Here is a 24,978-nt window from a genome sequence, read left to right as displayed (position 1 = left end):
TTCCTATATTTGCATGTCAGATTCATTTCCTCCTCCTACAGCTCTTAGCGCTTGTTTTGAAATCCATCAAACATTTTTTCCTCCATCTGGATTCATTGTTCTTGTTCTGACCACCAGCCTCTGCAGCCTGCAACTCAGCAAAGTTTATTCTGGAGCACCCTGGTACATTACAAGCGAAGCAGTATAACGTCGCCCACACTGGTTAGAAATGCTAGATACCATTAATATTTCCATTATATATTTACTTGCATGATTGCAAGGCTGAGATTTACTATAAGACGTCAATTCATTGTCTAATGGTTATTTGGCCTTTTGTTCAGTGCTGTACATTTAACACCACTTTTGGTATCACCCACTGAGGTTGGGGGTTACAGTGAAGTAGTTTGGCACACAGTGGAGCAATGTGTTGGAAGAATTATACACTTTGCCCATGTGGCAGGCTTTCATGAAATGGATATTCCTTTCGAGTTTGATAATGTATCTTAGATCATTTTCAGTGACAGAGGACTTCTGTTTTATTTTCTGGGTATCTGCGGAAAGCGAAAAAAAGAACATGGAAGAGGATCAATGTTTTCCTGCTTTATGGATATGTAAAATCATCTGTTAAAAGCCTGCCAGGGGTCAAACCTCATTAAAAAGCACTCCAGAAATGAAGGGCATTGAGTTTGTGGCTTGCAGTCTCTTTTAACAGAATGACCTCTGAACCATGTCATACATCTTGAAGGTTCTGAGTGATCGGGCTCTTTCTCCTTTCTCCATTGTGACTTGGAGTCTCTCTCCCTTTTACACACGGTGGCTCTCTCTCTTCCAGACCGAAGGGCCGTGCAGGGGCTGTCCCTGTCCCTGGGATGTGCCTCCTCTGTCACCACATCTCCGTGACTGGTCTGCCTCTAACTTAGTCTCAGCTGATACGTAGCTGTTTCCGCAAGAAACTTGCCCTCCTCAAATTTAGATCCACTCTTCCCACTTTCCTTGTGCATTGGACCATATGCTTTGTCTTCATGGTACTTACTTTATAGTTGTCATGTGATTACATAAAATATATCCCACCTCTTTAAGAATGATAAAAATCATAATGTCAGGGACCATGCTTGTTTGGTTTTAGCTATATTATTTCCTATGCTCAGGACGCAATGAAAAGTCAAGAAATATTTCTGTGAATAAATATTTGTCCTTATATTACCCATTTGTTCAACTCTGGACTCAGACTATTACAACTACTGTACATCTTTGGGTCTGGTAGACACTAACTCACTAAAAAAACAGCAATGGATGAAATATATAATTTTATAGTAAATATTGATTATATTAATTTATATTAATATTATCTCCACTATTGTGTTTCATATGAACAGAAATGTTTATTAATGATTATTTGGTTACAAAGATAAGGAATGCACTCAATGCTAACCAATATAAAGGCTATCTGGAGATCTTCTAGAACCAACTGCAGAAAGCAGAATCGCATATCTTGACATCAAAGCCTTCAGGCAGCCTCTCTCTACTGCTCTTTTTCAGGCTCTTTGATAAAATTTTTCACCTTTGCTTTATCCTGAGCATGGCATGATTGTTTCAGAATGATATTCTCCGTGAGCCTCCGGACTCCTTTCCCCATGACTGTGGCTGGCACAGGCAATAGCTTGTCATGAGCTTGCCTTCGTCTCTAGGTCTATGTGACCTTGCAGTTCCAGTGCCAAGTATCAGCTTACTCAGACGGCCTGTGCCTGGCTCCGCTTAAACTCTCAAGAGGCAGATCCTGTCATTGGTTGCTGTCTGTTCATAAAGGTGTTTCCTCAGGACCTTACTGTTTAAAGTCTTCACGAAGACCTGCAATGCAGATCCAGAGCCCTTGAAGCAAAGGTTCAGGCTCAGAATGCTGTCTTGAATGATAAATAAATAGAGAGATAACACATATGTATCAATATTTTTATTAAAGTATTTAGTGGAACAATTTTGGTCTTGACTTTGGAAATATATATATTTATCTAGGTTATTATTCTATGGGAAATAATTTATTCATCAATGACAAAAGGTAACTGGTGTGTTATGAGTATTATACTCATATTATAAAACCAGAGGCAGAAGCAAGTCTTCATTCTTGGGTTCAACTTTGTTTCTGTAGGGCAGGGACAATATATATTACTCAAAATCTGTCTTGAGTACTTCTGTACACTTTGTACGTGCTTAGGAAATGTTTAGGTGGCTGGCCACTGGCAGAAGCGTGGATGTGACCATATTTAATGTAGGGTGTCCAAATGATGCCCATATTTCAGGCTTCCGAATCCTAGTCATGCCAATAGTACCTTATGTAATAGGGCATTGGGGGTGGGAATACTGATAAATGGCATTCCCATTCTCCTTTTCTTAGTTGTGAGTCAACTGAGACAGACAAAAGATTAAGGAAGAATGGCAGATGAATAATTTTATTATTCATTAAAGCCAAAGTAAATAAGACATAGTTGTCATACACAATAGGCTTCCTAATATTCTTGCCTCTCTCCCCTGTCTCCTTCCCTCCCCTCTTTGAAGTACAAGCTTATTGTCAAAATTGGACTAATGAAAGCATCAGATCTAGGCTGAAAACTTCAAGGAATTGCTAACCTCAATCTTATTCAAATTGCTATCGAGATGAAAAAAAATGATGAAAAGCTACCTGAGTTATTTCATGGTAACAGTATGATGCTGATACTAAAACAAAAGGAAATTGTGAGTAAAGCAAATTATATGCCAATTTTATTTTTATTATAAGTAATAAGGCCTCCATAAGTATTTACCAAACAGAATCTAGTTGCTTATAAACAGACAGAAGTGGATGTAGTATGGTGATAATGAAATTTAAGCCTCAGAGCTTTTCAATTACAAGAGCTCCTTCTAAGTCATGTTGCCTAATATGTAAGTTTCAGGTCCTACAGAATCTAGGTTATCTCCTTACATATGCATGTACACAAAACTAGAGCACACAATATAAACACACCAAGAGCAATTAGGGTACTTTAAAACAAATGCTGGAATATATTAATGTAACCACAATAGTAACAAAAAGAAAGTATATGATCATCTAAATACAGAGAGAAAAAAACATTGAATATATTTCAATGTCTGTTCTTAGAAACAGAACAGAATTTATTTGATAACACGTAACTACCGAGAACTGCCACCAAGCATTGTGCTTTATTGCGAAGTGCTAGAAGCATGTCCTTGAAGAAACAAGGCAAGACACCCACTATTCGCCTTGCTAGTGCTATTCTACATCAGCCTTGAAGTTATAGCCAACCCATTAAGACAATGAAAGTGGAAAAAGCATGAAACAGATTTTATTTGAAGAGAAATCAGTGCATTTATAGAAATACCCAAAAGAATCTAATAATGAATGAATTAACAAAAGATTCAGCAAATTTATCTGGCATAAGCTTAAAATGGCCAAATCAATGACCTACTGATGCACATGTAAAAATCCATTGAAATTTTTATGATAAAATGATGTTGTTTACAAAATAAAAAATTTGTTATAGATAATTGTGCTTGATGCAACTGTAACCAAAAACACATCATGGGTTGATAAATTAAGAAAATTCAGCCCTGGCTGGTGTAGCTCGGTGGATTGAGCTTGGGCTGTGAATCAAAGTGTCACAGGTTTGATTCCCAGCCAGGGCACATGCCTGGGTTGCAGGCCACAGCCCCCAGCAACCGCACATTGATGTTTCTCTCTTTCTCTCTTTCTCCCTCCCTTCCCTCTCTAAAAATAAATAAATAAATCTTTTTTAAAAAAGAAAATTCATTTGGAAAGAGTAAGAATTATCAAGAGAAGAAAACTGATAAGGAAGCGGCATTCACTCTGCAAGACATTGATCTATTACAAAGCTCTAGTATTTAAAAATCACATGTGGTGGTGCCAAAATAGCTGTGTAGACTAATAGGACACAATGGACAGTCCAAACAGACACCTATATAAACAGGGAGGTTGGTGAGACAGACAGCAGCATAGACTGGTGAGAAAATCAGGGGCAGCTCAGTAAGTGGTACTGGGACACCTGGATAAAATACTGGGGGCAAGGTCTCCTCACCTTCTCCCACGAGACGTGTAAGTTAGATCTAGATAGAATATACATGCAAATGTGAGCAGCAAAACTTCAAACTTTTTGAAGAACATATGGAAAAATATGACTTTGGCATGGAGGAAGATTTCATAAATAAGCCACACAAAGCATAAGACATAAAGAAAAATGATAGAAATATCTGACAGAATCAAAAGGTAAAATTTCTTTTTTTTATTATCTCCTGACACTGTCTTTATTTTTTACAGCACATTGAAACCATATAAAATCAAGTGTCATGATTTACATTTTCAAAAATGAATCAAAATCAAGGAGCTGATTATTGATAAATGATGATTGAATGTATATAAAGTCAAGTTAGTTTAACATGTAGGCCTACATGCATATATTCTACCAAACTTCTATCCTTACACTTATTTATAGTATAGCAATAAGAAAATGAGTGTTCACTATACCACAACTCATAAGTGGAAAGAAGACAAAAACCACTCAAGTATTTACCATGACCGTACCAAGCACTGCTTGTTGAGGGTTTCATGCAGTTCTAACTTTTCAAAAGGTAAAATTTCTACACAACAAAACACATGATAAAATAGGGTTAGAAGAGGAGGCACTGACAAGGAATAGATATTTCCATGACATATAGGCAATCAATGATGAGTGAGATGGACATTAGCCGCGACACATGTTTTGCACACCCTTCCTGATACTCGGTGAATTCCCTGTTATGTGACCTATTGCTCCCACCCAAGCCGAAACCAGCTCAGGCTTAGGCAGGGAGCCTAGGTTTATATCAGTGGACAGCTACAGCGGAGTAAGACTTTGATCAGAAAAAAGCCTCTGGCTTTAGGAGACAGCAGGCAGTGTTTCCAGCCATCAGTCTCCAGGCTCATTACGGGCACACTCAGTGCTGGGACCCAGCTGCACAGCAGCAAGGCCTTGGCCGTGATAATCCTCTAGTGCGGTTTGGGCAAACCACAGACCTCCCTCCCAATCAACTCTCTGGCCCTTCCAGAGATTCCATTAGTTGCCCAACATCTTTTTAGTACATAACTTTTCTGCTTAAACTAGCTAGAATGTGTTCGTCTGCTTGCAAATAAGAACAATGACTCATACAATTCATACCTAGAATATATAAACAGCACTTGTGGAATCAATACAAGACTAAAAAGGAACAGGAAATTCAGAGGAGAAAACTTGAACAGAAGGAATAATTAGTATATGAAAAGATGCTCAACAGTTCTGTATTCAGGGAAATGAAAAGTAAACAGCCAAAAATGCTTCAAACCCATCACATAAGACAGTATCAAAAATCTGCTAAGAGAAACTGTAGGTGAGGATGTGGTCAAAGACAGCCTATGGCTCTTGCAGACTCCGGCTCGTGTGTGGGGTCCACGGCATTGTAACTGAAACAAAAGAAATTCACAAGGACTACCCAATCCTGTGAAGAGAAAGGGTGGGTGGCTTCTCTTTCAAGAGGAGCAAAAGCCTCGGCCCTTGCTACTATGAGCTTTTATTGTCTTTCTGGGCACATTACAAGAAGATCCTCATTTACTATGCACAGGTTTGCTTTAAGTGGTTACCTTTTACAGAGAACAAAGGAGAGGATGCCACTAATCACATTACAGAAGAGGGATATTTGCAAATGCAAAGGGAAAAGTGGTTGAACCAGTTACACTCATCCTTGGAAGATTTAGCATGGATTTTAGGAAGTTACTTTGCAGTAAATGTTTGCTACCTGAATTCAGGGTGAGGGAGTTTTAGGAAAAGCAAAAGACTGCTCTCATAGCAGTCTAGGTACAGTGCAGGCCTGATTCCCCACAGGAGAACCTATCTGTGGGCTTGGGTCCCGTGCATCTCCCAGTGGGAGCTGGACCCACACCACGAAGAACGGTCTCCTATATATCGCTATTGCTGATGACTGGTAAATTGGTACAGCCATGTGGAAGAGCAGGCAGCATCCCCAGTGGGAGCTGTGCAGACCTAAGGCACACAAGCATGTGCTTTGGGGAAGCCCTTTCCACCTGTGTGCTCATGGAGGGCTGCACGAAGATGCTCCCAAGGGTTGCTTGTAATAGCGAAGGGTTGACAACAGCCCTGACAGTTGATAGGAGGATTTTTATATCAATTATGTCATTTGTAGTCAGTTAAGTTTCAGGTAGCAGTTAAAATGGGTTAACAAAACAAAACTGTACCAGGAATAAATGTCAAAAAAATGTAGAGTGACAAAAAAAAAAGAAAGAAAGAAAGAAATGAAATACTGAACTGTGTCATGCCACATTTTGTATTTGTTAACAAACAAACAAAAATCCTGTATAATTTAGGGACGGTGCGTACGTAGTGGGAACATTAAGGTAGCGCACACAGTGGGAACTCACCAGTTTTGGATGACGTTACCCCTGCAGAGATGATAAAGGGTTAAATAGTGGGTCTATTGTATCCCTTACACTGTTCCCATCTATGTGTGTGTATTTGTCATATTTCCCTTTAAAATGTATAATTAAGAACTTTATAGATGTGCGAGTAAAAGAAGACAAAGAGTGGGAGAAGGTGGAGAGGATTTTCCTCAAGACGGTTCAGCCCCATACAGCATAAAAACGGGTGACACTTTGTCACCCTTTACTTATTAGTGTCCTCTGGCATTGGGCACACACCCTTTCCTCAAACTCCAAGTCAATGAAACAGGCACACACCATGGGATTCCATAGAATAAAATCATAGTTCCTTGAAGCTGTATTCTCCTTCATGACCATCCTAGTAGACATTCAAAAATGCTGGTTCACCGACTGATGGAATCAATAAATCACTATCAAGGTAATTAAATAACCAAAATAGCAACAAATGCACTGTGTGATGGGGTGACACCCTTAGGTGTCAGAATATCAAGGTACTTAAAACAATAAAAGATAGTCCAAATTGCCCTTGAAAATCCTTGGGAAAATCCCACGTTGTGGGAAGTCAGTCTCACGGAGGTTTAACACGTCTCGCCTCCAGCTTTGGAATCAGGTTTTGTTTTGTTTCAGTTAAAAAGCCATAAAAGTATAAAAAGCAGGTGTCTTGTATTGGGGGGTGAAGTTGCACTAAAATCATGTACCTTTAAATGCTGTAACCACACTCAGGAAGGGGGTGCGTCTATGCTACCACAGCATGAGGAACCTGTGCCTAACAGAACATCTTTGCCCCCCGTGTCAGGATGGCTGCTGGGTGTGAACTCGGTAGGTGAAATATCAGATAGAATCATGTGCTTTTTTAAATCACTGTTTATCTCTCCTTTGTCTTTCTAGACCAAGCAAACACAACTGAATTTACATGAGTTAACTGAGACCATAATATGACTCAATCTTAAATGAAATCGTTTCATCATTACCAAACAAATCATAATTAACTCAATCACACTAGAAAACTGTGGTTTTACCAAAGCAACATCCTTCAAACGTGCTCATATTAATGACTTCATACTCATCCGTTTATTGTGGGTTGATTCACAAGACGGCAACATCTCTAAACCCATCACTACACTTCATTTGTACCCACTGCTGCACCTGTACCTGAAAAATTCACAGCTCATCCTAATTTTTCCCTGTGTATGTGCCTGCCACATAGTATATTCCAAGATGTCAACCCAGGAAGAGACATTCTTAAGAGCATGATACATACAGGTGTTTTCTGTAGCTCTGCTCTTCAGAGTTTTTATGCCAAATTGAAGGCAGGCTTATCAAATTTTCAAAGGACAAGAGGCTCAGAAATATAGACAGTATTTTCCAATGCAAGTGAGAGAGAGAAAGAAACCTTGACAGTTTGGATTGGTAAGATAAATAAAACAACATGGAATTTCAAAGACCTAAATGGAAGGGTCTGGACCTGAGTTGAAAAATCGGCTGCTCAGATAAAAAAAAAAATGGAGAGGAAAGGTGTCAGAAATACCACCTCTGAAAAAGAATTCCACATTTTAATCACAAAGAAAGTCACCCAGATAATAAGTTGCTTGGGACTTCATATAGAAAACAAACCTTTCAGTGGGAATCAAGGACCCAGATTCAGGAAAATACCATAAACTCTAATGATGCTACTGATTTAAGCATATTAATATGTCACGGTTTGTCACATATTAATGGTCTACACTATTGACCATTTGGGTTGAATTTTTTTTTTCTGAGGGGCTGCTCGATGGCGCTGTGGGATGTTTAGCAGCATCCCTGGCTTCTACCCACTGGATGCCAGAGGCAGCACTTTCTCCCCACACCCCAGCTGTGACGGTCAAAAATGTCTTCAGCCATGGCCAAATGTGTCCCTGATTGAACACCACTGATCTGACCCAACCAACTACTTTAAAGTATGGCAGCTGGCTTCCCTGATAGAGAAAGAGGAAGCTGCCCCTTGTCTCAAGACCTGGGCCTGGAAGTCCCCAAACACCACTTTTACCACGTTCTTTGAGTCAACAGCCCAGACTGCTGGGGAGGGAAAATGATTCTAACTCTTTTAAAAAATATTTTATTTATTTATTTTTAGAGAGGGAAGGGAGGGAGAAAGAGAGAGAGAGAAACATCCATGTGCGGTTGCTGGGGGTCATGGCTTGCAACCCAGGCATGTACCCTGACTGGGAAATGAACCTGCGACACTTTGGTTCGCAGCCCACGCTCAATCCATGGAGCTATGTCAGCCAAGGCTCGATTCTAACCCTTAATGAAACAGAGACAAAGAATTGTGGCCAGCCTTAGTCTGCCACACACATAGCCTGTCTTCTAGTCAGCTCTGGAGTCTTCTTTCCCATTCTAAGACTCTTTTTCTGTGACCCATTCTGTTCTTATACTCTACAAGCCTGTTGTAAGATGTCACTTCCTACACAGTGGAATGGCATTGTGGCAGAGTCAGCGCCAATGGCTTCAGGTCAGACAGACCAGGTTTAGATTCCCTCTCTGACACTTATGGATGGTGTGACTTTGGTGAACTTTTAAAATCATGATGTCTCCATCGCTTCACTTGACCTACTTCTCCATATTACTGCCCCTTAGAGTCGCTGCAGATGTTAAATACAAATCCCTACCCATAGTTCCTGGTGCTTGGTAAATGCTCAATAACTGTTTATTATTACGTATTATAACCAAGGCCTTATCTTCGGCTTCTACTTGTGAGTTTCCACAAGGTTCATGTGAAGGACAGCCATTACAAAGTGATTTCTATGGCACTTTGTAGCCTCTAAGGCTCTCTGTAAAATACTTCCTCCCACTTACATTAAACTGCAAAAGCCTTCTCTCCCTGTACAGCCTCAATATCTCTATGGTCCAAATGAAATGCACGGTGTCCCCAGCTGTGGTGTCCCATGGTGCTATCTCTATTGCTGTAGTAAGGATAATTTTGGTGGAAAGGACTATTTCCCAATTTGAATCCAAACTCAAATCAGACCTTTTTTCTGTTGAGAATGAACACGATAACCATGTTACTTATCTGTAAAATCAATAATCATCTTGTCTTGAATATCACAGTTCAGGTTTCAACAAGTTAACTGTGTGCTTCTATTGTCTTATTAAAACAATCCACAGGTACAACATTTTTGTAGAGCGGATTTGTTCTTTAATAATTAGATTAAATGAGGTTAGAGTTGACTGAATATTGAAATGTTATGATTTTATTTTAATCTGTGTACATTTATTAAGGTATATTAAGTCATATCAAAACTGTTTAGAAATGGCCCTGGCTGGTGTGGCTGAATCGAGTGCCAGCCTGCGAACCTAAGAGTCACTGGTTCGATTCCCAGTCAGGGCACATGCCTTGGTTGCAGTCCAGGTCCCCAGTAGTGGGTGCATGTGTCTCTACCTCTCTCCCTCCCTTGCCCTCTCTAAAAATATTTTAGAAATGAATGTATAGAGGAGTAAGAATTCCATGAATTTAAGTCCAGGGGAATAGAATCTTATAAGGCATTAAATTTACGCAAACATATTTAGTGAGAGGTAGTATTTAATGTGTTTATAAGGCAGTCATTAAAATTCACTCGAACTTGAACAATAAAATCTCAGTACAAGTACCAAGGAAGTAGCCAGGTGGTATCAGATTTCTGTTCTCTTTGAAACTGCCACCTACGCAAGGTTTCCTCAGACATGAGGGACAGGAGCCTCATCTAAAACAAAGCAGGAAAGGGAAACAGAATTTGCTGTAGGAAATATGACAGGGCTGGCTAGCTGGCCAGAGTTCGAGGAATGTGATTTGCCCAAGAATGATAAGAACAAAGACAATTATAGCAAGTCCCTCAAAGACATCTTAGATGTGGCAAAGTCTGGGATTAAAATGAATGGATTTGTTTAGCTGCATCCAGCATAACATAGGATGTCTTTCCACACTGACGGAACTGGAAGATGAGAGAGAAAATCACCCACCTGCTCTTGGACAGATGAGAGACTGGAATGATTAGAAGGCAAAGAAGTCAGTCTCAGGGAGCGTGTGCTCTGAAGAAATTTGACAGGAAGACAGCTGCAGTTAGAAGGCACCGTGTGGGCCAATCTGAACCAGCAAGTCTCAGGCTGATTAAAAGAACATCTTGGCTTAGGATTGTCTCTTAGAATTAGTTTATATGCAGGCTGATTTCTGTTCAGCCATTTTAAGAAATATTTTTTATGTATGTTCCAACTGGGCAAGGAGGTATATTTTGGGGGATTTGGGTAGACAAAACTTTTATGTTTCTCTACCCCAAAATACACAAATTCTCTTCTTTTTTTTTCAAAAACTAATTCTCATCAAGTGACTTAAGACCTTCACCACACCACTGAAACTAGTATCTCAAATACCCCTGAGAAATCATGGTACTCTTTCAAAAATCCAATGTGTTTCCTAATATTCACTCTCCATGATATTTGTGAAGTACTAGGCACTATTGATCATGCATTGCTTCTTTACACCTTCTCTCTGAATTTTTTTTTGTTTTGTCATCTCTGGGTACCTCTTTTCCACCCATGCCCATCTTCCATGCCTTTGTTTCCACCTACTCCCCCCTAAGAAAGCTCATCCACTCTTGTTTCTTCAGCTGTTAACCACCAGGAAGATGGGTTCTAAATCCCAAATTCAAATGATGAGTCTAGTTATTTAGATTGCAACACTGTCTAGAGGACATGTCTACTTAGATGGCACATCTATGTTAGGGCAGAACAGCCTCAACCACAAACGAAGGTACCCAGAAGACAACACAGAAAAGCCTTACTGCTACTTAGGGCACACCCAGCTGCAGCAGTTTGCTCCCTTCCCAAAAGTGATTGGAGGATGCAGATCCTTTCCTGAACATGCGGCATCCAGACCAGACCCAGACGTGGGACTGGCATACATCCCTTCCAACTACACCCTATTAACCAGAACCTAGTCACGTGATCCCAACTTAACTTGAGGAAGACTCATAAATATAGTCTTCACGTGAGCAGAAGAGGAAACAAATTGGGTGGGATTTGGTAAAGAGAAGATTTTCTCTACAGCAGCATTCTCACCCACGCTCAATCCAAATCAAATATAATTCATCATTTTCTTCCCCAAAGTGTAGTACGCCAACTAGAACAAACTATTTCCGGTAGTCATCTGGTACTTTTTCTTGAGTATCTCAAGCTTAAAAACATTACCTTTAACAAATCATTCTACTTTATTTCCTCTGTAAAAACTTGACACCAAAACTTATTATTTCTTCTTTTAAAATATCAGTTATACATTCTCAGTGTCGATACCTTAGACTAGATATTCATAAAATTCTGCTTGTGTAACTTCATAATATCTCATTATATAATCTCCCTCCTTAGTTTATTGTCCTTCTGGAAATATCTTCCTGAAAAAATGTTTCCTTTATGTTTCTCTCCTGCTTTAAGTGACTTCCGATTTTTCTCAGCCTCAAGTTGAAATAGTCGTTCATCTCAGAACTTTGCATCGTTTGGTCCCATACCATGCAGATGATCTTCCATTGCCATACTAGTCAGGGTTCCCCCAGAGAAACAGAAGCAATACAATATATCTGTATCTATATTTATACCTTTATACCTAGAAGGAGATTCATTATATTGCATCTGCTCACATGACAACAGAAGCTGAGAAATCTCATGATCCTCCACTCGCAGGCTGAACGCTTGGGGAAAACAGGGGTGTTTGAGGGTCTGAGAGTCAGAGAGCTGATGGTTTAGACACCAGCCTGGGCCTGAAGGCTTGAGAACCAGGGGTGCTGAGTGCTGAAGGCAGATCAATGCGGGCAGAGAGTAAATTGAACTCGTCTCTGCCTTTCTGTTCTGTTCGGGTCCTCAACAAATTGGATGACGGTCACTCACATTGTGTAGGGCCAACTGCTTTACTCAGCCTGCTGATTCAAATGCTAGTCTCTTCAAGAAACACCCTCACAGATATGCCCAGAAATAATGTTTAATTCATTATCTGGGCACCTCATGGCCCAGGCAAGTTGACAAATAAAATTAACCATCACAATTGCTCTCCTACATGTTCCCCATAATCTGGACAGGCTATTGCCCTCACAATCCCCCACCAACCTCCCCCACCTTTTATACATATAGGCCATGCTATTGCTTGTCTTAGTGATTTTTTCCCTCGCCTAAAGTACATCGACTCTTTTATTTATCTTCCCAAGTCCTATTTACCCTTTAAGATCCATCTTGTATTCCAGTCTTTTTGTGGAGCATTCGTAGTCTTTTCTGGGCCTTGCCAATATCTCCATGACCTGTGCTCAGTTTAGCGCTTCACTGATTTTCCTTTTTTCATGTCAGATTTTTCTCCTACATTAGTACATTGCACTTAATTCAGGACTCACAGTTTTCCCGTGATTGTTGGATTCAACTCTATGTGCTCATTTGTGTGGTTTGGCGCCTGTTTCTCTCTGCATCTCTTAGAACACTAGGAGAATGATAGGTATATAGAGTATTCTAAACAAAATAACAATGTTTCAATATTCAGAAAATTGCGATGATAAGACATCAAGAAGATCTGTTTATTTCTGGAGCACCTCTTTTTATGGATGTGTTCATGAATTCTACAAGGTTGTTATTTTCATAGACTATTTTTTTTGGCAGCATATAAGGTTTTTATAGGGTTCCCAAAAAGCTTATATATAGTGTTATTACTGTTATCATACACCTATTTTTAGAATGGTATATGAAACAGAGAAGCCAAAGAACTTATATGTATGACCTGAGGGGGGGAATACTGGTGGGAAGGGGGTGCAGGGCAGAGGGGAAACAAAGGGGAGAAAGAAATTGGGAAAACTGTAATAACATAATCAATAAAATATACTTTTAAAAAGGTATTAATTAATCCCAAAATATTTTATAACACATTTGCTCAATATTTTAAAAAAATATTTTATTTGTTTATTTTTAGATAGAGGAAAAGGAAAGGAGAGAGGGAGAGAAACATCAGTATGTGGTTGCCTCTCTCACACCCCCTACTGGGGATCTGGCCAGCAACCCAGGCATATGCCATGACTGAGAATCGAACTGGACCTTTGGTTCACAGCCTGCACTCAGTCCACTGAACTATACCAGTCAGGGCCACGTTTGCTCAATATTAAGTGAATGAGCCATCTATAGACACTGGCAATTTCTGAGCAGCTTTAGTCTCCCAAATTGATTCTAATCATCTATTTGTAGAATTTGGAGTTTGTACATTAAGTTTTCCTGAAGATTTAGGTCTCTTGTGAACATATTCAGCTGTTCTCCTGGGTATCTCTGTGCTTTGGTCAAGTTCGGTTATGAGCTTTCAGAATTTGATGACTCATGCTATTATCTCAGGCTGCTTCTGTGTTTTTTCTTCAACTTACAGCTCTCTATCAATGAATGCCAGATTGCCCAGCAGGAGTGGCAAGAATCAAATCCACTTTGCCATATTTTTTCTTCCTTTAAATCCTTTTTGTTTGTGGAGAGTTACTGTCTGTGCTCGTGTGTTTTTCCATGAGGTACTCTGGCCCTTGGTTCTCTATCTCCTTCATTGTTGGTACATTTCTGTAAAAAGCCCTGTGACTCTCATTTCACTCTGAAATAAATATCTGCCTATGAAAACCTAAACTGTCTACGCCTAGGTGTACACTCACCTAAAATTAGTTGAGTCACAACAGGATATTTACAGACACCACCTTTCTGTGCTATTTCGGTTTGTTCAAATCTGTCAATCCATTGGGGCCCCTGGCTTCCCTACCATCTGCATTGTCCTGCATATTGCCCAAGCAGCCTGACAATGATGTGAAGATATCTCTTCTATAAGAATATAGCAATATTCTTATATTTATGAATGATGAACTGGAAGAAACACTTGAGGAAAATCTCATTTTTAGGATCTCACTTAGAGATCCACAGCTACCTGAGGAGACAGGAAACCCGGAATCTATTCCCTGCACTGCCCTGATTCCCAGGGTGGCCAGGGACAAGCCAATGAATCTCTACACCTCGGGCTCCTTGTCTGTAAAGTCATAGAGTCTGACCAGATGATTTCTGAGGCCCATTTGCAATCTTCTGTGCTGTAATTTTTCATCATTGATATTCATTGGGATTTGCAAAGAGATGAGAATTTTGAGCAAAGCTTTTGATTTAGAGGTGCTGCTCAGAAGTGCTGCTTATCAGGTACAGTGAATACTAATGGGGAATTTAGATGTCTCCTAGGAAGAGTTTCAGTGACTCCCAGAGTCTTCCCAGAGCACCAGATGCAAGAATATTCTTTTCCAGATCCATGGTTCATTCTTCAGAGTGAACAAAGATAACACTAAGAACCAAAAACACATATTTTATTTTATTTTTTTTTGACAAAAGCCAAGCATGATACAGATTAGCCTTGCAAGTGTCAATCACATGGTTATCGGCCCTCAAGGAATGTGTTCAGTCATCTTTTCCCACCAGGGCCTGCCCAGAAAGAGAACAATTAGCTTGCCACTTGGTTTTCAAAATCTTTGAAAATGTCTAAAATAAAAAAATATATAGAAACAATGACCCAACTGAATACTGGATAGAATATAGGAAAACCCATCTCTGATCCCAAGAAAGCTCAGCTCAAGCCCTGTTCTCGTGAATCTTGCCATCTAGCCCTTAATGAGCTTATCTATCTATAAAACAATGATTCCAGAGCTCCATTCAGCATCAAAAATCACCTGGAGAACTTGTTAAAGCCTGGATCCCTGGCGCCCAATCCAGCCATTCTGGTTCGGTAGGCCAGGGGTGAGGTCTCTACCTTTGCAGCACCAACAAGTGATACTGCAGCTGTTCTGATGAGCACACTTTGAGTAGCACTGCTCTACAGGATTACTGCATTGTTTCTTAATTTTACACACAGATGATATAAGTAAATATTGATGAAATAAATAGGATATACTGTAAGCAAATAAATATTTCCTGTGATTAATGACTAATCCTTCACTCTGATTCTCAAGTTCCTAGTTTCTAACATAATCAGGTATTACACAAATAATATCACCCAGTTCTTAAGGTTTTTATGAGGAATAAATAAGATGATGTATGTATAAGTACTTTCTAAAATGAGCAGTATTATTAAAATGTGGGATGTGGTAGTCATGATAATATTAATGGTGATAGAACTCACAGAAACTTCATAGAGCTGTAAATTCAACTTTTTGAACAGGAAAGTGAGTCCTTAACCTCGTGTCAGGGCTTATTGAGTATCTACAGGCTGGACTGGGAACCCAACTCCCATATCCAGTAGGGCACCATGTTCTCAACTCTTTCCGTCTCTGGGAAAATGCACCCCAAATTCCCAAGTTAGTTTTTAGAACACACCTATTTATTTATTTATTTATTAAATATTTTATTTATTTATTTTTAGAGAGAGCAGGGAGGGAGAAAGAGAGAGAGAGAAAAACATCAATGTGCAGTTGCTGGGGGTGAGGGCCTGCAATCCAGGCATGTACCCGGACTGGGAATCGAACCTGCGACACTTTGGTTCGCAGCCTGCGCTCAATCCACTGAGCTACGCCAGCCAGGGCCAGAACACACCTATTTATGAATTGGAAAGATAGAGTGATTAAAAACACAGACTCTATAGGCTTCTCACTGACAGAGAATTTGCATGTGAGGGAGGAGAGAAGGCTGGAATAATACCTTTGGTAGTAGGTAATAGTCAGAAAGGTCATTATGAGCTCCTGTTTACAGATAGATTACTATAGATTGATAAGTATAGATATGTGGATGTGTATCTATACCCTAAGGACCTCTCCAAGATCTTAGTGAAAAGCATCTTTTAACATTATATGAAGTATAAAGGATCTGAAGTCAGAAACTTTCATTTCAAATTTGGTTCTAATGTTTATTTTGTGTCTTTTGGTAAGTTGTTTAACCCAAGCCTTGATTTTCCAGTTTGCTATATTCCTTTTCTGAGTTATTATGTGCATCGCATGAAATAATGCATACAAAAGCACTTTGAAACTATGAAGTGAGATGAAAATATTATTATCTATTAGATTTATTAGTCTACCATAGCAATTTTTTCAGGGAACCAGAGGGATTCCTAAAACCCTTTTTGAAAGTCTTTGAAGCCAAATTATTTTAATCATAATCCTGAAATGTGAATTGCTTTTTTTACTCTCATTCTCTCATGAGCCTAGATTTTCCCAGAGGCTGCCTACCATGTGATGATGCCATCATTTTAATGAGATGTGCTTTGCTTTTCCTGTGTTTTAACAACTTTTCAGTTTAAATTTCTAATATCATTTATATCAATTGATGTAACCAGTAGAAAGCAAAGTTCTTGGTGTTTTCATTACAAGAATGTAAAGTGTTTTGAGACCTTGAGTTTGAGAACCACTATTTTATTTCATTATTATTATTATACACTCCAAAATGAGAATTAAAGCAAATTTTAAAGGCTAGAATGTTAAATGGAAGTTTCGTGGGTGAAATGTGAGTAGAAGTCAAAACAGCAAGCATCTTAGTTTTTTTAAAAGGATTTTTTTAACAGGGAAAGAAAGAAATAATAAAGGTAATTTTTTTCAAGGCCCTTATGTTTTTTCAATATAGTGCCCTTATATTATTTTTTGTATTGATCATTCTTTTCATGGCCAGCTCAGGTGAGCCACGCTTTGGTAGTTTGTCTGCCTTCTGCATCGCACATCATATTGCACTGAAGCTTCCAACTTCTATGCCTATTATTTCTCCCTTAAGAAGTTGCCTGAAGGGTTTACAGTACAGGCAAAATCTGATGCACGTTTCACATGCATTGTCTCGTGGTGAAAGAAGTAAACTATCTTCTGATGGCTAGCTGACTGCATGCATATGTGAAAAGAAAGCTTTACCTCCTTTTCATACGTTGTCCAAACCTAATCATTCTTCCTAAACCCCCAAAGGTTTTGATTCTCTGGGGTCTGATGATCATTCCACGTTCTCTACTCCTCCTTTGTCTTCAATTTTCCATTTTCCTCTTGGAATCAATTGTGTCCAGGTTCAAAAAAATCAATGAAAATATTAAATCTTCAAAAATTCAACTATTTTATAAGGCGTGTTACTCACAAATTTCAAACCTTTAAAAAAATTCAAATTGATAACGAGAAGGGTGACATTTGGGGCTTCAGAGATTTTAGTTAATTTTCATAGATACGTGTTTGGACAAGTACTATGGTATTTAACAAAGGCCAATATGTCAGTTTTTCTAAAAAGTAAATTTTTATGCCCTTTCCTTCTAGATTAGGCCATTGCTAGTGATATGCTCTACAATTTTAATCAGCAAAAATGGTTTCTAATTTATTTAGGTAAGTGTAGACACTGCCCCACCAAGACACTGGACAATGTCAAGATCTCATTTAAGGACTTCCGGTCTTCCTCCTTTTCACATTGGTCATCTGCCTGAATAACACAATTACAGAGCACAGCTCCAAGGAGAAACCAAGGACCTCTATGAGAGCCCTGATCCTGAAAAAGGCAACTCATTGATTTACAGATTGCTGTTGACAATTCAAAAACAAATGCTTTAATAAAGCAAGTTGTTTTTGAATGTTAACATAACTCTGATAGGCGGCTCTTTATAATCAGAGGCTAATCATTATTAATTCCTTTGACATTCAGTACAGTGACTTTAATTATAACAAACTCAGCAAATATCGAGCACCGTCCAGAGCTCCATAGCAGATGTGCACCAATTCAGAAACCACTGTTGAACAGTCACTGGCAGGTGTGGCTGTATCATCCAACTTCGAGCAACTCCTTAATCAAAGCTACTATCTTACTCTTCTGTAGATTTTTTAAAAAAAATCTGTTTTGGAAATATTCAATAATTATTACCTATTATTTTTCCTCTTGGATTTCACAACTTTGAAATTGTTTGACCTAATAAGAAAAAGTTTCTATTTTCCATACTTAGACTTTCCCCCCCAAATCTCTTCTTTTGATTTATGTACATTCTCATTTTCCTGATTCATGAAAACTTTTGAAAGATGAACATTGTACCCATTTATTATGTCCTGTAGACCGGAAAGCAACTACGCACCCTATTTCTTCACTTCTGGGATCTGGATGTAGCAGTCAACAAAGTCACGGAAGTCTGAATAGTCTGAATGCTAATTTACTTTGTTTCAGGCGTATATCAGTTTTGCTACATCATGCTTTTGTCAGGAATGTCTTACATTGGGGTGGTTTACAAAGGCCTGCGGGCTTTCTCGTTTGTTTATTGCATGATCCTCAGAAAGAGACACTGTTCAATATAATGGGAGAATAATTTCAGGCACGTTGCGAGGATTAGTTGTAACGCAGCTCAGAGCACGTGGTAGAAGTTCAGTTCACGATGAATCACCAGGGCTAAAGTTTGCTGATCACTTAATTTGTGTTAGGCAGGGTGAGTTACATGTGTCACCTCATCAAGTCTTCAGAATAATTCAGGAAGGGTTATTGAAGATAAAGCAACTGAGACATATAGATGATTAATATTTTTGTAACTGGGAAGTGAAGAAAGAATTAGAGGACTGGGGATTTAAATCCAGGAATTCTGATCCGAGAGCCTGTTTCTAACCTGAGTTGTTTCTTCCGTATTTGTTATCCAGGTATTACTCTTACCATTAAATAAATGTATGCCATAGGGATTAGTTATTAGGCAACCAATTCCCTTTTAGGAATTCTGAAACAAGCTAAGAGTACTGGCCTAAGAATAGTCCCTACCCACAAGGTGTCTTGAGGGTACAAAGTTTCAGTATAGGCTTTAGTGCCACCCTCCCCTTTAGTCCTTTCCACGGGAAGAAATGAGCAGTTTCTCATTTCTTTCCTCCATTGTCCACACAATAATTGCAGTACCCACAGTACTTACCATCATTATCTTTATTGATGTGTCTGCCTTTCCTACTGTCCTGTGCATTTCTTGAAAGAAAGATTTGGTCTGTATGCTTTTAAGGTGCAGTCCATAGGCAACCTGTGAGGTTTTTAGGCCACACTCTAGACTTACTAAATTGGATAAGTTGGAGACGTAGAGAATAACTCTAGGATTGCCATGTGATTTTTATGAAAAAAAAAAAAAATTGAGTAGCACTGAACTATGACTTACTTTTCCACTCAGATTGCCTAGCACAGTGACTAAAATAGTGCTGAATAAATGAACAAATGAATGAATAGATGAATGGGTAAAAATATTATATATATTTATATGAAATTCATATGTAACATGGAGGACTCCTTTCCTTAGGCAATCTAGTTCAACTTGGCTCCAAGGACAGATTTTGTGCACTGTGGAAGTCTAAAGCCCTTGTGTATATTTACAATTTATTTGCTATTGTGGTCCATGCTGCTTTCCGCTCCAGCATTTGTATATATGTTTTCTGTTTTACTTCACATCAGCCCAGATATGAAACTTAATACTTCCACCAGTTTCTATGAGAAACCTCACATGGAGCATTTTGTAAAATTGGTAGATTTTCCGGAGGCTATAAAGGCGAGGGGGGAAGAGTCGCACGCATCACAGGATCTTCTCCTTTCACTTCCTCTCTCCTCTTCTGCCCAGTTTACCCCCCAATATTTCTCCTTAGTAAGCATAGCACTTCAGCTCTCTTCAGCACTGACCTCAGACTCACCCAAACAAAATCAACTCTGGCCGCTCAGTAGAACTACATAGGCAGTTTCATTAACCTAGCATCCTGAGATGGTAGTTAAAAGTTTATTTTTTTGTTACAGATCTAATACTTTCTCTGTTTTATACTTCTATATTCCCCTGCAAGAGGGTGGACAGAGGCTGTTTTTGAATCCCAGGGCTGAATTCCTTGTGGTGTCCAGGGGTAGAAGGGAGGGGTGGGTTGGCAGATTAAGGGTTAAACCTGCAGGGCCTTCCCTGCGGGATGGCACAACCAGGACACCAAGATGGATCTCTGCTTTGGGAGGAAGAAAGGGCAGGGGAGCAGACAGGAAAACAGCAAACCCCTGTCTTGTCTAATGGGATGCTGAGCCTTCTGTTCTATTTTCAACCCTCCTTTCTTGCACAGTCCTCAGTTCAATCCCTGTCAGGCTTTCCTTGCATTTGGCTGAAGCCAGAAATCCAGATCTGCACATCTAAAGTTGATGAGTGCAGACGTTCAGTGGAAATTAGTTTACTCATCACTCTGACTGTTTAATTCACCAGGCCAGCAAACCCTGGTGCACCCTAGCTGCAGCGGTGATTTGGAGCAAGTTAAAGGAAAGCTAGCCCTGAGTGGGGTCCGTTGTCGTAGTGATATTATGGGACACTGAGGTATCTGCACTCAGACTGAGTACAGAAAAAAGTATATTCAAGGCATAAAGCAACAATTTTCATTGTTTTCTATTATTATTGTTGTTGTTATTTTATTCAGTGAAGCATAGAAAGAAGAAGAGCACAGATCTGGGGCATTAAACATGGTGGGGCTTAAACCCAGCTCTCCCATTTACTGGCCTGTGATTCTGGGCAAAGTCGCTTATCTACCTGTGCTTCCGTTTCCACGTTCATGAAAGAAGACAATAATAGTAAATTAGATGATATGTTTTGATAAAATTGATGCATAAAAAGCACCCAGCATGGTGTTAACCAAGAAATACCCCCTGTCCTTGTCCTAGTTAATTCTTAGATCATTTTGTCAGTTGGGCTCATCATCCATCTGTGGGGTGTGGAGGCCTGGGCCAGGGTATAGAGCTGTCCAGAGCGCTGTGGGTGTGTGTGTGTGTGCACTCATATCCACGTACACAAGCAAGGGCATTAGCTTTTGTTTTAAAACATACTTGAGCATGTAATGCAGTGGCTAGGTGGTTATCCTATTTTTAGTTATTATCGTAAATATATTTATTTACAGTTCTCAAAATGATGTATGTTCATTATTGACTCTATAATAAAGGGGGAGCAGGGGTTTCCATTTTCTAAAAGAAGAAGCTGAGCGTTTCAATGGTTTTTGCAAATTTATCTTTCAAGGAAGCGATGGAGACAGCTCAGTCTATTTCTAACCAATGAGAATTGCTTCCTACTGAGATGTGAGACAGAACATTTGGTTTAAATTCAACCTAGTTCAGGGCTCCTTCCACCAAGGGTGTCTGGCAGTGCAGCGACAGTCTTCTTTCTTTCTTCTTTAAAAAGATTTTATTTATTTATTTTTAGAGAGAGGAGAAGGGAGGGAGAAAGAGACAGAGAGAAACATCAATGTGCGAGAGAAACATTGATCGACTGCCACTCACACGCCCACAACTGAGAACCTGGCCTGGAACCCAGGCATCTGCCTTGACCAGGCTTCGAACCAACCCACTGAGCCACGCCAGTCAGGGCTGACAGTCATCTTTCAAGGTTGTGTTCCTGTTCCTTGGGTTAGCAACCCTTGGGAAAGGGACGTGGTGTTTACCATAGTAGTTACTGTCATGCTTCCTGTCTGGGCCGGAATAATCTCCTTGAGGGTGGGAAGCACCTTTCCCCACTTCATGGGTTTAACTGTGGGAGCCCTTGTCCGATCTCTCAAGGCTGTGCCTCCCCGGCCACATTCACATGCGGCTCCAACAGCGTTCCCGGGGACAGGTGCTCCTGAGGCCTGGGCCCACAGCCTGGCACAGCGTCACTTTCTGTTGGTGGTTCAAGTCGGCGCAGCCCCACACTCTTCCCAGAATGAAGAGGAGGGGACGTTCCCATGTCTAGGTGGAAGGGACGCCCAAGAATTTGAGACAATCGCATTGGCCACACCACATTTCTGAGAGCCTTGCACCTCCAGGAAATTATATTCCACTTGGCTCAGATGTCTACTCACCAGGGACGGGCTGTCACTGAGGCATGTTTATCTTTGGGATCTAAGTCCCTCATTTCTAACTTCAGGTCTTTTGTGTCACAGTGAATGAGGCTTAATCACTTATCAGGAAGGACCTGATAGTCACAGAGCCAGGTCCCATTTCCTAAAACTGAAAAAAGTCTTCCCACCTCCTGGGGTTGGGATTGGTGGAGGAAGATAGTTATATTGTGTTGTGATAAGTCAATTTTCTTTAAGAAACTAACTGATTCTTCTAAGTGAGACACATATGTCTCATCCCAGCCAGCCCCAATATGAGTTATTATATCTTGCTAATTTTAGTTCTCATTAAGTCTTCCTGATATCAATAAATAAGTTTTGAGGGTATTGATGGACTAAACAGATGAGTAAATGAATGAATGAGAGAACACATAGTATTGAAAGGATGTATATCTGTCATTCCTAACGAGGATAGCATTAATTAACAGCAGCAGGTACTAAGGCTGCTGTCTGTGTTAACATTAACACCCTGTCCTCAAGGGGCTTAGACTGCCATAGTTTCCTGCTGGTAAAACAGAGGAATTTAGGGGCAAGGATCTCAGTCCCAAGAAATGGCAGCTGGCTTTGTTTTCTCTCCTCTGCTAAGACGTTAAATGGCAGCTCACTGTGATAACGAAGTCATTGTTAATTCTTACGTGAGAACCCCTCAGGCAAATCCCTTTAAAGTACTAATTTCTGAGATAATTCAAATCAGACATCAAATCGTACTCTTCATAAAAATTCAATGAAACATCAAGCCAAAGGCAGGACAGATGTTGCCATTATGAAATGATCAGTGGCTTGTTTGCTGAAAGTTCATTTATAGGTGCATCATTTTGTGTAATATGCTTATTAGTAATGTTCAGAGTGTCTTGCTCAGGAGCTATTTCAGCAGTTTTAAGGCCTGAAGTGAGACCCTGGCAGCTGTATTCTTTTCTCCCTCTCTCTACCTATCTAGACATTTATTTATTTTATCCTCACCCAAGGACACTTTTTCATTGCTTGTAGCAAGAGAGAGGACGGGAGAGAGAGAGACATTAATGTGAGAGAGAAACATCAATTGGTTGCCTCTTGTAAGCACCCTGATTGGGGACCGAACCTACAACCTAGGTGTGTGTGCCCTGACTGGGAAGTGAACCTACAAAATTTCAGTTACGAGATGACACGCCACCCACCTGAACCACACTGGCCAGGACACGGCATCTGCATTCTTAACAAGCTCCAACAGGGATTCTGGTTCACACCCATGTTTGAGACTCAGACTGCTACACACATGCACACACATGTATTTGCACAAATATATAGAGATTTGTGCCTTTTCCAAAAACACTGAAGAGGCTACGACAATGAGGATTGAGATAGTGAGAGGTTAAAGAGAGAGAGAGGAATGAAACAACTTCTAACTAATCTGTTCTTTGGGCTTTAATTTCATTTTATCTCCAGTCCATTCCCCCATTATTCCCAGTTAGTTGCTTTTCTAAACCACAAATGTTGTTGTACCCTTTCGATGAAAAACAACAACAAAACACAAAACTTTGAACGGTTTCTTATTCCTGGTGAAGCAGAGTCTAAATTATTAATCATCACTTTTACCTGAGACCCTTCCCACACGCTCAGATTGTTTTCCCCATTCTTCCCCATATTTACTCTAGCTGCCCTTGGCTACTTATCATTTGCTCACTGAGCCTCACATTTCTACATTTCTGTGCCTTCCTTCGAGCTTTCTTCTCAGAACGCTTTTCTCTCATTCTGGATTGAGAGATGTTCATACTTCAAAATGAAGCTAAATCTCAAGGTACTGACCTTTCCTGACACGATCTAATATGTGAAGAGACAAGGATAAGAAAATCTGTCTCACAGGTCAACACATGCAATTTCAGGGGGGCAAACTTTGATGCAAGCTTATCATTCTAGGGGCTGGTTACTGAAAGGCAATATTACTGAAGACTATAGCCTATAGGAGCCAAACTGGGATTTTTTAAAAAACTATCAAATTTGCTAATGGTTAATATCTCCCTTAAATATGTGCAGGATGGAGATAATTCATTCCTAGTCTATGATGAAAACATTTAGGGCCACGTTGAACAGATTAATTTTTTTTCTAGGAAAAAAAAAAACATGTACCTATGCACCCATACAAGCTACCCCTCTTATCAATGCTGATAGAAGAAAAATCAGGACTTTCTATCCCCCACCCCCACATTCAATGATAAAAGTGGTGAAACAGGCAGAAAAGTTGAAAGAATTACATAATGGACACCCAAATACCTACCACCTGGATGCTGCCATTGTTACTATTTTGTTATATTTGCTTTATCGCATACCCATCCTTCTAGCTATTCATCTGCCCAGCCATTTATTCATCTTATTTTCCATGCTTCTCAAAAACCAAGTTGCAAACATCAGTACACTTCAGATCCTTTCCCTTGTTAATGTATAATGTTAAGACTTCCACATGAAAGCTCAGCAGTTCAAGCATATGCATTTCCCTTCAATCAGTACCACATAATAGCTACACTATAATTTTAAACTGCATGTGGTCTGTTTCCTGTGGAAAGCATGGTTAAACTGAGCAAGCTCACCTACTTCTCTGGTTTCTTATAAAATTCTCCTATCAGGTAACGTTACCAGAAAGCAAAGCATTTTTAATAATGATAGCTTGGGTATTGTAGACGTTCCATGAGAAGAGTGATCTGATAATATGCCGTTACTATTTGCGTGAGGTCAATATAAACATTGCTG

The sequence above is a fragment of the Phyllostomus hastatus genome, unplaced genomic scaffold (assembly GCF_019186645.2).
Source record: "Phyllostomus hastatus isolate PE091 unplaced genomic scaffold, TTU_PhHast_1.1 phas_contig_210, whole genome shotgun sequence".
NCBI classification, from domain to species: domain Eukaryota; kingdom Metazoa; phylum Chordata; class Mammalia; order Chiroptera; family Phyllostomidae; genus Phyllostomus; species Phyllostomus hastatus.
Note: the sequence above shows the minus strand (reverse complement) of the source record.